This window comes from Mustela erminea, chromosome 9 (assembly GCF_009829155.1).
Source record: "Mustela erminea isolate mMusErm1 chromosome 9, mMusErm1.Pri, whole genome shotgun sequence".
NCBI classification, from domain to species: domain Eukaryota; kingdom Metazoa; phylum Chordata; class Mammalia; order Carnivora; family Mustelidae; genus Mustela; species Mustela erminea.
Window position 1 is genome coordinate 25,428,236 of NC_045622.1, and position 15,266 is coordinate 25,443,501.

The following is a 15,266-nucleotide window of genomic DNA, read 5'->3' on the forward strand; positions in this document are numbered from 1 at the left end:
CGATGTGTAGAAGAGGGGTCTCCGGAGAGGTTCCAGAGCTTTTCATTGTAAAGCAAAGGATGGAGGTAGGAAAGGTCACACTAAAATCCTGCTCCCCACGAAAACCCACATTTTCACCACCAGCTGCCGTTGAGAAAAAATACCACCAGGTTAACACAACCAAGGACTCTGATACTTGCTTTATCCAGTGGCTGCAGGGCAGAGCCCAGCACAGTGGTTAATTACCAGAGGTGTGGCTGGTAGCAAAGCAGAATCTGGAGGAATTCCCAGAGGGAAGGTGAGCGGTTCCCTAGGAAGGCTGCAGATTTTCAGCAACTGCCCGTTGGGGAATGCTTGATCTGAGTGCTGCTCAGGTCCCTGGGGGGCTTCCTGAAAGGTGGCAAGCTCCCTCTCACAGCACTGCCCATAGCTGTGGGTGCAGATGTGTGAGAATTGATTCTTTCTGTCCCACCCTGTCATCTCTTCCTAGGACGATAGGGGACTGCATCCCAGAGAGAGAGCGGAGTGGCGTGATCTACAGTCTCCACGAAGGACCACAAAGCCCAGCCGTTCGTGGCACCCCCGTCTTAATGGCACAGCTCTGAATCTGATTCAGTGTCGTGTTCTCTCTAGGTATAGGCTTTAGAGTCGCCCCTCTCTGCCCTTGTTCTGAGTTGTCAGTGCGGGAGATTCATAGGGACTGGGACCTTTAAGTCCTTGGCCAGCTCCCCTATACCCAGCTACCCAGTTCTCTGCGTGTGTTGGGAGTACTGAGGGTTGAGGTCCTTCTTGCTTTTTAGCCCATGAACTGATGGCTATTCAACATGCATGTGAGACCCTTAGCGCTTTGTCACCTCCAAAGAGGAGGCTCTCACGAATGCAAAAATACTTCTGTGACTACAGAACCGGGAGGAAACCCTGCCAAATTCCCTCCAAGGGTCCCCTCGGTCTACCTTCTGGGAAACACAGAAGAATGGCTTTCAGTTAGATGCAAGGGTGAACTAACAGCTGTAGGATTGCTTTTCCTGGACAATTTACAAGACAAGAATAACTTGAGTCTCGGATGTTTCGGGAAAACACTTCTGGAGAGAGGGATATGGAAAGAACTGCACCTACAATCCTTTTCCAAAAATGAGCAAAGCACTGCATCCCAGCACAACGGCATGATAGTCCTGGGAGAGTCTGACCTGGACAGGCAATGAGCAATCGTATTTACTTCAAGCCTGTTATAACTTTTCCGTCACTGGCCTTTGCTTCTTAAAGCCCCTTATCACCATCTCCCAGAGGAAAACTCCCGATTTTCAATAGCAGTTATGCCCTACACATTTCCCTTCTTTTTCCTTTGTAAGCCTCTGAATGGAGAGGGATGGGGCCGTTGTGTTCCATACCCCATTCTCTCCTACAGAATGTATTAATAACTGCAGGCGGGGACTTATCCAGACCAGGGAAAGTCTTGCATGTCCTTGGAGCCCTCTGGTCTCAGTTGGGAAGGCTCTGGAAGTTATTTATTTTTTCAGTAGTATGAAATACCCCTAAACACAGGCCTTTGGAGAGAGAAGTCAGACAGCGATCTGTGGACTTTATCCTGCCCCTTTTCAACAATAACAACAGCTGCTGGCTGGCTCGGGGCTGAGTGGAGTCTGCAAGGCTGCCCCCTCCTGGATTCATACTTCCCAGGAGATGCTCCTTGCTAGTCAGTTTCCAGGGGAGCACCTGCCACTTGCAGAGCGACCTCAAGGTGTCAGGCTTGCCTTACTTATGCTTAAACCCAGTGCGTGCCCTTGCCCTAGGACTGAGAGGTCCCTGGTTTGTGGTGAAAACCCTTAGGAAAATAGTGGATGAAAACAGTACAACAAAACAAACACCGATCAACCAACCAGTGCAAATCCTAAAGGGGTATTCTGCTAATTCCGGATTTCCTATATTATCACATTCTTTCCCAAAGTATGTAATTACAGCAGGGGATGGCAAACTTGGGCCCATCTGCTAAATCATTCACTCTCCATTTTTGTATAGCCCACAAGCTAAGAATGGTGTTAACGGTTTTTAAATGGTTGAAAAAAAGAAAAAACACTCATGACACTTAAAAACAGTACAAAATTCAAATGTCAGTGTCCACAATTACTGATTTATTGGAATGTAGTCACAACCATTCATTTACACATGGGCTGTTCTTGTACTTGTAAGGGCAGGGTTGAGTGAGCCTAAAATATATTTACTGTCTGGTCCTTTGCAGGAAATGTTTGCTGACTCCTCGGTTACAGTAAAGCAACATTAGTTTGGAGTCCTCACATTTGGAATAAGGGATTATTTAAACTCACTACGTGATTTTTACAGAATGAGAGGCTCAAAATAATTTCTTGGTTTTAACTTTAAAGGCAATTATATGAAAATTGAGATTCAAATTTCAATTCAATTCAAATTCAGATATCCATGTTTCTGCTTGATTCTGTATCTAGCAATTGTTCATTATCTAATCAGCTCTTAAATAATGAAAAGACTTTAATGTCTATGGTACTTTATACCATATATTATACCAATTTTAAGTTTTTAATTGTACTGTTGGTCACTAGTTATTTCTTAGCTCACAACTGGAGTTTTACAGAGTGTATATTATACACTTATTGTGTATACTAGGCTCCGGTATTGTCTAGAACCTCCTTCTAGAACCAAATTGGAAAACACGTGAGTCGTCATCTAATCCACTTTACACCCATTTTGCAGAGAAGAAACAGAAACGCAGAGGTTTCAGTGACTTGTCCAAAGATACATAGTTAGTGGTGAATTTTTTCCCAAGATACTATGATACCCCCTGTATGAAGGTAAAGAAACTGCATTACTGTCAAATTTCATTTGCAATTCTTAACTTTTATTAAAATCGAGTGCTTTCTCTGGATCAGGCATTGTTCTAAAGGCTCATTTTAATTTAATATTTGTTTACTCCTCAGTAAATGAGAGCTTCCATCTTTTAAGAGTGCTTGCTGGGGGCGAGGCACTATGCTGAACAGCTCCCAAGCATTATTCCACTCTGTCATTAGGTTAGACCTCTGAAAAAGGCATCTGACAGATAAATAGATTGAGAGAGGTGAGGTAATTTGCTTAGGGTGGCTCAGTTAATAAGTAGTGGAGACATTCATTGGTCACATTCATAAACTACCAATTAAACATATTATTTTCTGGTGACAGTGTCCTGCACTGAATTAGTGTTCCTTTGTTTACTTAGAACCAAGGATTAAATCATGGCATTACAGAGCTGGAAGTGATTCTAGGATTCATTTTTAGAGATCCCAGAGAAGGGAATAAACAAATTTTCTCAAAAGACTGTTTTAGCTCTTAAATATAACAGAGTTCTTTCTTTCTAAACAAAATAATACTTTTTGCCATAATTTGTGTTCATTTTCTATAATTTTGGCTATTGTGTAATGGCCATAACCCTGCATTGCCTATAGCAGAGAGACAATTCCCCGGTTTTTATCTGTCATACAACTGAGCACCTATCCCAGGAAGGTTATGTTTGGCTTCTGACATCACATTTGTGATTTTCCCTTTGACATGCAAGTTTTTGTGATTGTCACCTGTTAAGTACCCAAGTATTCCTATGTATTTTTAATCTGCCTAATTCTTTCTTAGTTCTAAATGTTCTATCTTTTGGAACCTTTGGAACTTCACCCAGTATTTGGGAAACCACTAATTCATACTCTTCGGGCTACTTTTAAAGATTTATTTATTTATTTATTTGACAGACGGAGATCACAAGTAGGCAGAGAGGCAGGCAGAGAGAGAGGAGGAAGCAGGCTTCCTGCTGAGCAGAGAGCCTGATGTGGGGCTTGATCCCAGAACTCTGGGATCATGACCTGAGCAGAAGGCAGAGGCTTTAACCCACTGAGCCACCCAAGTGCCCCTGAGGCTACTTTTAAAGTTCAACTTCCTAACTTCTGTAAAGTGCTAGCTAATTAGAATGCGTTTCTTACCTTCATCAGATCATTCTGGTGCTTACAGACACCCATTCGATGGATGTGTTCCCAATCCTATTATCTCTAGAAATCTGAGAACCAGATCTAGCACAAATTTTAGGGTAATGCTGACGCTGACTTGCTTGCTGACCGGATTGTAATGGATTTTAATACACCAAGAAGCACACAAATAAGCCTTTTTATTCTCGCTGTTTGTATTTTCAGTGATTTACTTGCAAGTCATTGGGTTCAGTGTTGGGCACCCCACATATAAAGTTGCTCAAGATTCCATGTGCAGTGCGTCAGTAAATATTACTGTAACTTGAGGATTCTGAGTCTCATAGGAATAACCATGGACATTGTGATCCTAAGTTTAGGTCATACTTGCTTTACCACATGACCGCCAGCAGGTGGCACCGTTGCAATTTGGTATTTATCCTGATACTTTTCAGAGCAACGTTTTCAAAAGTTAGAAATCTCTATCATGCCATGAAAGTCTGAGACAGCAATTATTCAAAACTGTACACAAAAGATGCTCAGTGTTTATTATGTTTCTTATACCCAGTCACTGGGGAAGGTTGGAGGAGGTGTTGTGCGGGTGTCTTCTTTATCACAGTGTGCTTCTCTCTTCCTACTGTTCTTTTCTCACCTTGATTTCTGGTGTTCAGCAGTCCAATGTCTCTCAACTCAGATTACAGGCAGTCTTGGAGAGCTGGACAAGCTGAGATGTCTCCAAGGCCTGGCACCACCTTAACTGTGAGGATGGCTTGGTTTCTGCACATCCAGTTAATTATTAATGCAAATATTAGGTGGCCCCCAAATCTTCATTATTGATTCAACCACTAGATGGAAGTCTTGTCACATATATCTTTTATAGCTGCTCCTAGGAGGTTCTAAAATCTCTAGTAACAATGGGTTTATTTAACTGCATCTGATAACACACACATAGACACAGACATACACACAAGTAGATTTATAGTATTAACTTGCAAAGCTGCACCCTTTCTCCTTGTTTTAGAGGGAAGGAAAGACGGATGAAAGAAAGGAACTAGGATCTTTGGGCGGAGGGTAATTTCTTAGAGAGGTAAGGTGCTTATTCAAGGTCTTTATTTCAAGAGACTTGCTGTAAAAGGGATCTGCTTTGTAGAAATGTGTTCACAGCAAGTTGGAATGTGAAGTGCTAAGAAGAGCGGTTGGCACATATGAAGCACACGTCGGTGTTAATTTCTATCATCATCATCATCAGGCATTCCTACCTGCCCTTGCAGAGTTAATTGTCAAATATCTGGAGTTGTCTCGGCATTGTTTCCCCTCATCCTCAATGTCTCCCTTCTTTTAGAATTGCCCAGGGTGCTCACCTGACCTTCTGCTCTCATGAACAGAGGGGGATTCTCGAAATCATGAACACTTTTGTTTGATAGCAAGTAGGACCAAGAGTGTCTGAATTTTAAGAGACCAACAGAGATAAACAACTCATGGTAGAATTTCAGACACTGTGGTTCTACCATGAGGGGGAAAGGTCAGGGACACATGCTAGGGCTCCCAAGTAATTGCCCTGTTACCTCTTCCCGTATGCATCTCTGCAAGACTTTGCTGAGGTAGAGCTTTTGGATCTTTGGATTTGTTCCAGCAACAACAGAGGGCACCTGCAGGAGTGTTACAAGAGAATTCTTGAATTGGGTGGGAGAGGAGAACTTTAAGGCCTCATTCATTTTATTTTTCAAGTATTCTTGAGTAGCGGAGGCAATGGGCATCCTTTTACTCTGGATTAAAAAAAAAAAAACCCAGGTTTTTTTTTTTTTTTTTTTTTTTAAAACATCTCGGCCTAGAGCAGATTGTGCAGCTGTCCACTGAGGCCCCTTCCTGAAGTCACGTGAGTCCTTCCTTCCTTCCTTCCTTCCTTCCTGGCTGCCTACCTGCCTTCCTAGAACATTCTTCCTTACAGTCTTCTCTGTCTGGAGTTTCATCAAATTCACTGGCACTGCAGAATTTTGAAGGGACACAGACGTTAGAGGCGGAGAGTAGGAGATCCTTTTTCTAACTTCTCACTTTACAGATAGGGAAATTGAGATCTGCGATGCAATCATTTTCCCAGAGATTCAGGACTAGAATGTGGATTGTCAGCCCAGTGTCACATCTAATCCTACTGTTCCCCTGCAGAGCAGAACCTGAGCTCATATGGTTTATGTGACATCTGTCACCCACTCCCAGCCAAGTTCTCTCTCCCTCTTTTTTAAAGTTCTTAGTTTATTAATCCTCTAATGAAAAATCTGCACAATCACTACAGATAAAGTCCCTGAAGAACTTTGACTCCTGCTATCCAATCTCCAGCTCACTTTCTGCCAGCACCCACATTGGCTTTTGCAGTCCCTCTGAAGAATAACCTCTTCATTCTGTTCTTGTGCTCCTTTCACTGTTTTCCTGATGTCTTTTTTCTTCTCATCCAGGCCATGTCTTGCAAGTCTATGTTTGGGTTCATTTTTTTCACATACTCCAGGGACTCCTAAACCATGCCAGGGCCAGGTGTCTTGCCACCACCAAAATGGGTTCTGAATCCAAATACAAAGATGATATCTGGGTGGTCTTATACATTTTGGCTGGTTTGCCCCAAATTTCTGTCTTAGGTACTGTTGCCTTTCTGGGGTGATGAACCCCAATGAGCATTTGTTTCTACTGAAGCAGTCAGTTGGCCATGAACTTCCTGGTCTGGATTGTTACTTTGTTTTTTACAATGGGGGCAGAGCTTCAAGCCATGCTTGAAGTCTTTCTCTAAACACACACACACACACACACACACACACACACACGAAATCTCGCATTTGGGAAAGTGAGTCTTGCAGGTTTGTAGTGTAAGGTGCTGGAAGAATCAGCTGGGCTGGCGTGTAAGGAGGGCGTGTGTTTGTCCCCCCGGGGGAGCTTTCTTCCAGAGGTGATGAAGACTCCCTAAAGACTTAAAGCAGGAAAGTAACATGACTTCATTTATCTTCTAGAAGAACTGCTCTAGCGATTATGTAGACTGAGCACCACATGAAGAGAGGGATTGGAAAGATGGAGACCCATTGGGACAAGCTTTCCAGAAATGGTGTGGGCCTGGACTAAGTAAGTGGTGGTGACGGAGAGGAACACACGGGGACTTCTCTGAGTTTGCCCTGTCGGGGAGTAATAGGGGCGGTGCAGATGCCAGGGTGGGGAGAAGATAAGGCTGACTAGTTGAGGGGTGAGATGGATAGAGATGCCGTTGGCCAAGTTGGGGAAAACAGGAAGAAGAAGGTGTGCACGTCCGTGTATGTTGTGCAGGGCATGTGGAGAGGAGGGTCTAATCAGTTTAGTTTTGGGCCTGCTGGAGCCTCACTGGGATATCACAGAAGCTCAGCAGTGACGGGGACGAGGAGTTGCCAGTTGGGAGTCAAATACTGAGACGGGTAGTTGACGCCGTAAGAATGCACTCTGCTGGGTGAATGTATGTGAAATTAGCGGTTTTCTTTCAAATTTCTACTCTTCTACTTCTTTCAAATTTCTACTCTTTCTACTCTTCTCCGCTTCTCTCTTTGCATGCTTCCAAGAGTCCAGTGAAATCTGCCTGACCAATTGCTAATCTTGCTTCCTCTTCCCCCACATCTGGGACCCTTCCAGAAGCATAAGCCCTCTTGGTTTTCCTTAAAGGAAGGCAGTGATTCCCACCCAGTGGCTCTCTGTGTCTTCCAGTTGGTCTGTTGGCTGATTCGCAGTGTCCGGATGGGGTGTCCTGAGGGGAAGGAAGAGATTCCTGGGTAGCTGGGAGAGAAGGAGGGGAGAAAGTCACTTAGAGTAACTTAATATTTGAAGTCTCGTCAACCACAGCTTGAAAGTATTGGACAAACTGAGCGGCTGCTCCCGTCAGGTTGGCAGGAAATGACATCATCACGTCCCATCACCTCTTGGTGATGTCCGCAGTGATGAGGTGCAGGAAGGAGGAAGCAAGGGCAGGTGAAGAGCAGCAAACGTTCATGAAGGAGATAACATCTGGCTTCTCAGCAGAGCATTGGCACCCAATGTGGGAGAAGAGTGGGGTCTGCAGGATGCCTTGGGCTTTGCTCTTAGACCCACACGCAGGTGGGAGGTGGGTCTGAGCCCACACAGCTGGAACCCACTAATCTGGGTTAAGGTCTAGTTTTATGTTCTACTGTAGTTAAATACCAGAGTTTTCTGCCCTTTAGTTTCTGATGTTCTTGAGGATCAGAGAAAACTGGCATCTATAAGCCTCATGCATATTAGGTTGTGGACTCTCAGTTGGAAATCTCTGTCATTCTGGGCTCGCTGCTCTCACCTTGGTGAGAGAGCTGCCCATGATGACATCCATTGTTCTTTACCCATTGTCTGCCCACTGCACTTCCAGAGTGAAACAGAGGCCTGAAGCCTGACATGAGGTAGTGAGCATTGACTAGCTTCGTAGGAAATAGGGAGAGATGAGGTAGCAATTCCACAAGGCATTTGTAAATGAAAAGCCAGATAAAAAATTTGAGGGCAGTAGCTTACTAAGTGGAAGTCCTCCCATCCTGGGAGATTTAGTAAGAACCCTTCCAAACTGTTGGGTCCAGGAATAAGTATGATGAGTGAGTGTAGGGTGAAGAAATGGAATCCATTTCTATGCAGGTGGTTTGTTTCTTGTATATGAGAATTGTGCCCCCTAGTGCTGGGCTATGTACAACCCTCAAAACCTTAACGGTGACCTTGCCTGGGAAGGTCTTTTTGAGATTCCTTTCTCCCTTTACCCCTCTTCAAGACCCTGCCTTGTTGGTCCTGTCTGAAATTCCACCATCAGAACTGTGTTTTGAGAAAGACTCTGATGATTTTTAAGTGTAAATATATGTGAATGGGGAGCATTTTAAAGATGTTAGCAGTTGTGTTTCACCTGAGTATAAATTAAGCCGCAGGCAGCAACAAATTTTGAGGAAGGGAAGTGAGGATCTATGAGAAGAATTAGAGAGGGAGCAGAAAGCAGGGTGGGAGCTGGGGTGGGGTAGGGAAGAGAGTGTAGCAGGTGGAGCGGATGGGCAAGAATGCTTGGAGGAGACAAGAGTGGAGGACCTTGGTGCCGACAGGAAAGGTTGGCTGCCCCGGATTTCCACAGGCTATGTGCCTACCCCCTAATTGTACCTACACGTAGGGAGCAGGAGCCTGCAGCTCACCTCAGGTTTGGTTTTTTTTTTTTTTTTGGCAGAACAAATCAAATAAATTGCAAACTCCGGAAGTGAGAACTGTGTCATACTTTTTAATTACAAGAGTCCCAAATAACGCTACTTACTCTGTGGGCTCATTGTGTGCTTACTGGTGATGGTAAGAATATTCTTGCTCTTTCATGAGTGAGGAATTCAAAGTTCCCAGAGACCGGCTCATTTAACCAGCATCCCCAAATAATCCAACATCAGACAGAGCTGGGGCTGAGCCCTGGCTTGAAGATCTGCAATTCTGGGCAGCCGGCTTGACTGTTCCACGCTCCTAATCTCTCAGCCGTAGAAGGGCTGGTGTTTCAGGCTCAGGTCCTGGACAGCCATATCTGATTTTCAAGTATTTTAACAGCATGTGTGAGGACAGGTTTCTTCCTGTTTGGGCATGGGTAGGACTTGGCCTGCACAGTTCATGGGCTGGGGAATGGGCTTCTGGGAGTACAGATCTCCCAAACTTATGGGCCAGATTTTGAGTGTATGTACATGCCTGGGTATTTTTCACGGATGAGGTTTCACAGTATTTATGATGTCTCCACAGCCTCTAAATGGTTAAGAAGAACATCAGAGCAAACTACGATGTCTGCTGACTTCCAGTGAGTTGAGTCCCCTTCGTGCCACAGCGGGAAGGAGAGGAAGTAAAGATGAATACAAGAGAAAAAAAATGTTCTCGTAAGACAAATTAAATAATACTCCTCTGTTATGAGCGTTTGCTGTGGCTTTTTGTAAAGGCTCCAAAGACAGTAGACCAGTCACACTGGGGCCATCAAGTCAGCTGTTGATCCAGAGTAGGGTTCGGCTTCCAGGCAAGTCACTGTGTTCTAGTAAATCCCATTTAAACTAGCTTGTGAGCATGTGGTCCAGGAGTGTGAGGAGTGTGTATATGGGAGGAAGATGCGGAGAGAGCTGCGCGTGGTGGGAGTCTATGGTGGGACAGGAGGGCGTGGCCACGATGGGGACCAGGAGGGTCCTAGGCACACACGCAGATGGCAGGTCTTGCTGGAAGAGAGACAGCTGGCTGAGGTACAGAATAAACAGGCTGGGCTAGGACTTAAAACCAGATGAGTGTTTCAGTCTTCCTTTGTCTACTCACTAACCAGATGACCTTTGCCTATTCCCTTAACCCTTTTAAAATCTCTGTTTTACTTGCCCAAAGCAGAGATGTTAATAATTCCTGTACCACCATTCTCTCTCCCCAAGTGTTTCTGTGAGGATAAAGTCAGGCAATATATAGGAACTCATTTTACAAACCATATACTCTTTCGTGTATGTCAAGTATTTTTATTTTTAAAAGATTTAATTAATTAATTAATTAATTAATTTTTGAGAGAGAGATGGAGAGAGAGAGAGAATGAGATGGAGAGAGAGAGAGAGAGAGCGAGCATGAGAAAGGAGAGGGGCAGAGGAAGAGGGAGAGAGAATCTTACACAGGCTCCATGCTTAGCATGTAGCCTGCTGTGGGGCTCCTGAGTCAAAATCAAAAGTTGGAGGCTCAACAGACTGAGCCACCCAGATACCCCTAGATTTGTTTATTTATTTGAGGTGGAGGGGACGGGCAGAGAGAGAGAATCTCAAACAGACTGTGTGCTGAGCACATACCCCGTCTCAGGGCTTGATTCCTCGATCCTGAGACCTCTTTCAAGCAAGAGTTCTATGCTCGACCAACAGAGTCACCCAGGTGCCCCTCAAGTACTTTTATGAAAAAGAACACACTGATGGACGAAAACACAGCCTCCTGGAGGAATGATGTGTTTTATTTTGGAGACTTGTCTGACATTCTGAAAGGTGGACAGGGTTCGTTACTACTGATGCTGGTACATGGCCTGAAGCTCGAGTTCAAGCTCACATCTTGAAGCTACTATTCTGCATGCTGATGGTGATGGGAAAAGGGTGTACTGGGAGGAGCAAAGGGGATAGAAGACTGGCAGATAAAACTGCTCTCTAAACCCCAGACAGGAGTGAAGGATTTAGTATTCATTTCTTCTCCCCTAGTCTAGAGATTCCTCCTCCACCAACCTGAATGCTAGTTCTGTCCTCAAGACCCAAAAACTCCAAAGTAATTTATGTGTGTGTGTGTGTGTGTGTGTGTGTGTTTAAATCTATAGAATGAATTGTTAAATTGGGAAGTCTGGGATTTAGGGTAGTGTCTGTTATTTAAAACTGTATAAGGAGGGATTCAGGGTATAAGCAGGAGGCAAACTGAAACCATGTTTTGATGAGTTTCCCCAAGCCAAGTCAGGACCCTTTGTTCTAATTTCCTAGTGTCCAAGAGAACAAATACAGGACTTAAGTACCAGAGGGCCTTCTATAAAATACTTGGCTCCAGAGAACAAATCAGAGTGGGTGGCTGAGAGGGGAAAAATAGAGTTAAACATTTCCTCTAAGCAAAGAAGAATGGACCCAGGCCCAGGGTTATAATTCATGGGGCCTCAGATGAATCTCCAGCTGCTTCAGCTGTCTCCACATCTGGAAGAAGACTGGCCAAGGAATTCAGCACTGGTGGAAGCCCGGATGATGCAGCTCAGTAGGTCAACACTCCCCAAGTCTTCCAAGAAGCTTCCTTGAACCCATGCCTTTTCTAGATGTGGTACGCTTTGCCCATTTCTGTGACACAGTTTCCACGAAGAGCACTCAGACACATCTGGGGCTTTTAGAGATCTGTGACAAAGAATGTTAAAGACATAAGGCATCCAAAATAGTAAGTTCTTAAATTTATTTTCTGAGACAACCTAATCTGAATCCTAACATGATAAACCAATGAATTAATACTGTCTGATCTGAGGAATGGGAAGACTTCCTTCAGTCCCTCCCCTCCCCATTAAAATATTGCCTAGACCATAGAGCTTGTTTCTTATTTCTCTGCCTACCCACTCTCTTTCTCCTTGATTTTTTCCACCCATTTGGAGAGAGAGTCTAGGATGCTTGATTTTCCAGGTAGGCAGGTCCTCACATTGAATAATCACAATCTGAAAGAAGTGAAGTCTGAGTCTCCAAAACGAATCCTTGTAGCTGCCTCCTCTGTAGATGCCTCCATGCATCATCTCTTTCGGCTGATTTTCTTACTGGAACCTTCTGCACCCACTTGACTCCGCCAGCAGTCAACACCTCTTCTGGGGACTGTCATGGAGGCTGACATAAAAGTAAAGGAAGCCCTGGTTTTGGTGAGTTTCTAATCTAGTCCTGTGTGGCCATAGCCCAGTCCAAGAAAAGGGTTTGACATTTGATTAGCAAAAGACAAGTTCGAATAGAAATGCTAGAAATGGAATAAGCATACACTGTAGGAACTGAGAAACAAGGAGCAAAACTGTGTGGTTTGAGTTAAATTAAGTGGTTTCCTGGATGGGGTGAGAGTGAAATACACAGGCTCCAAAGAGACTGAGAAGACATCCTAGATGGAAGAAATGGTTTACATGAAGTTATGCATGTTGAAACCACAGCTTCTAGTCAAAAGAAGGCAAGCTAGCTAATTTAGCTAGAGCCATATTTTTGTGTAAGGGGGTGAAGAGAAACGAGTTTATGACTTGAGCAAAGCAGCTGGCCAGGTAGCCTTAGACAAGTAACTATCTCTCTTGCCCTCATCTGCCTCAACCAGGAAATGAGTGGGTTAGGTGACTAGGGCACAGGGTGAAGGTTTCCATTAGAGGTGAAGAGAGTTAATAACTATGGGAGCAGTGTTTCAGGTACTCCAAACTCTCCTAAAATTTCGTCTTACCCTCCCCATTTCAGAGACGAAGTATCTCATCCAGAGTTTCGTAGACCGTGAGTGACCAAGCAGGGACTAGGGTTGAGTCAATTTCTTTATCCACCATAAATGAATAGCTCCCATTTTCCAAGCACTGAACCAGGCCCTGGGAGACATAACAGAGAGTGGGACAAATACAGTTTCACTCTCATTCTACTTAGGGTGTGGGGGAGGATAGTTAATAAAAAAGTAAACATCCAAGTGAACAAAGCAGGTTTAAATAGAAGTACATGCTATGGAGAAAATAAAATATGGAATCATGGTCATGATTTGGGGCTTTCTAGGTCAGGTGGCCTAGGAAGGTCTCTCTGAAGAGGTGGCAAACCTGGGTGGAGACTGAAAGGGCACAAGGAGGTCTGCCTAGTTGGCAAAGGGCAAACTGGCCAAGCTGAGGTATTCATATTTGACAGCATGGATGAGGTCCCCAGTCTTTCTTCTGGAGAAGGAGTTGAAATTATTTTCCAAAGATCTTAAGATGGTGCAGGACAGGGAAAAGCAAGAGGGTGGCAGCATCAGAGTCCTAATATGGAAGTGGGGTGGCCAAAGTGACATCGGAAATTTCTGAGCAGGGTTGGGAAAGGTTGTTTCCATTCACTTCCATCCCTTGTCCGTTAGCAATACCAGAGGTTTCAGAAAGTGATGATGACAGTCATCTTGGAGGGCCAAGTAAGGCTTGGTAATAATATTAATATTTATAATAATAATAGTTAATAAGGATATTAACTATTAGATAACATTTAAAAGGAACTTTTTTAAAAAGATTTAATTTATTTATTTGACAGAAAGGCAGAAAGGCAGGCAGAGAGAGAGAGCTGGGGAAGCAGGCTCCCTGCTGAGCAGAGAGCCTGATGAGGGGCTTGATCCCAGGACCCTGGGATCATGACCTGAGCTGAAGGCAGAGGCTTTAAGCCACTGAGCCACCCAGGTGCCACATTTTTTTTTTTTTTCTAAAGATTTTATTTATTTATTTGACAGAGAGAAAGATCACAAGTAGGCAGAGAGGCAGGCAGAGAGAGGGGGAAGCAGGCTCCCCGCCAAGCAGAGAGCCGGATGTGGGACTCGATCCCAGGACCCTGAGATCATGACCTGAGCCGAAGGCAGCGGCTTAACCCACTGAGCCACCCAGGCGCCCCGCAGGTGCCACATTTAAGGAACATTTAAAAAAAGATTTATTTAGAGAGAGAGTGCATGAACGGGGGAAGGGCAGAGGGAGAAAAAGAGGGGAAGCCGACTTCCTGCTGAGCATGGAGACCATGTGGGGCTCAATCCCAGGACCCTTAGTTCATGATCTGAGCTGAAACCAAGAGTCAGATACTCTAGCAACTGAGCCACCCAGATGCTCCAAGAAACATTTTTATGTACTAAGCATGTCTGAGCACTTTTAAAGCATTAACTTATTTAATCTTCATAGTAACTATAGGAGAAATATAGTATTATTATCCTAATTGTAATAAAGATGCTGAGGTTTAGGGAGGGACAGTCACTTACCCAAGATTGCACAACTGAGATGGGTCGAGCAAGGATGCACATGTGGGCCCTCTGAGCCTAGGCTCTTGATCATCCATAGGCTTCAAATAGTCATGTAATATTTGATCTGGAAGTGATCTTAGATATCATAGAGACAAGAAATTTATAATTCAGTCTTCTGAAAGAAGACCTCTGATTTAGGATAATCCCTCCTCTTTTGACAGATGAGAAAATTAAGAGTCAGAATATCAGACTAGTGATGGAAATGGAGGGTTGATGCTGAGTTCTGACTTCTCCTTGAATGCTCTTTGTAACCTACTCCACCGTACCCCTAGTTATGCAGATACTGGTTAGGAACCCTGACAGAAGTGATTGCACAGAATCATAGCCTCCAAGAGGGGAGAGACAAGCATGAAATAAGATAATGCACATAAAATTCTTGTTTTGGGCTCAGCACAGAGTAAGGCCTCAGTGCATGCCCATGCCTTTGAGAAAGTCCACATGGCTGGCTTCTCTGCCCAGTGGCGAGAACAGCTGGGCCACGAATGGGGAAGGGGAAACAAGACACACAGGTGGAGAAGAGCTTCCTCTCCTTGAGCCTGCCATCTTGATTGCTGTGTCACAGTCCTTACCAAACCCCATCCACCACAGTGAAAGTAAAATGTCTTTAGAAACCTTGTAACCCATCATTAAAACTGCTGGGTGTACGAAAGCAATTGCTTGCCCTAAATAAGTGACTTATGATTGCCTTTGGTTTGTCTGAGTTTTCCTTTAATTATAGGCCCTCTTGAAACACTCAAACACACAGGGCCTTTGTAAATTTGTATCCCCTCTCTCTCACATACAATCCTCCCAAATGCACATACTCCCTTGCATTTATAGAGCATAAACACCCATCTCTTACTCATTCACATAATGAAT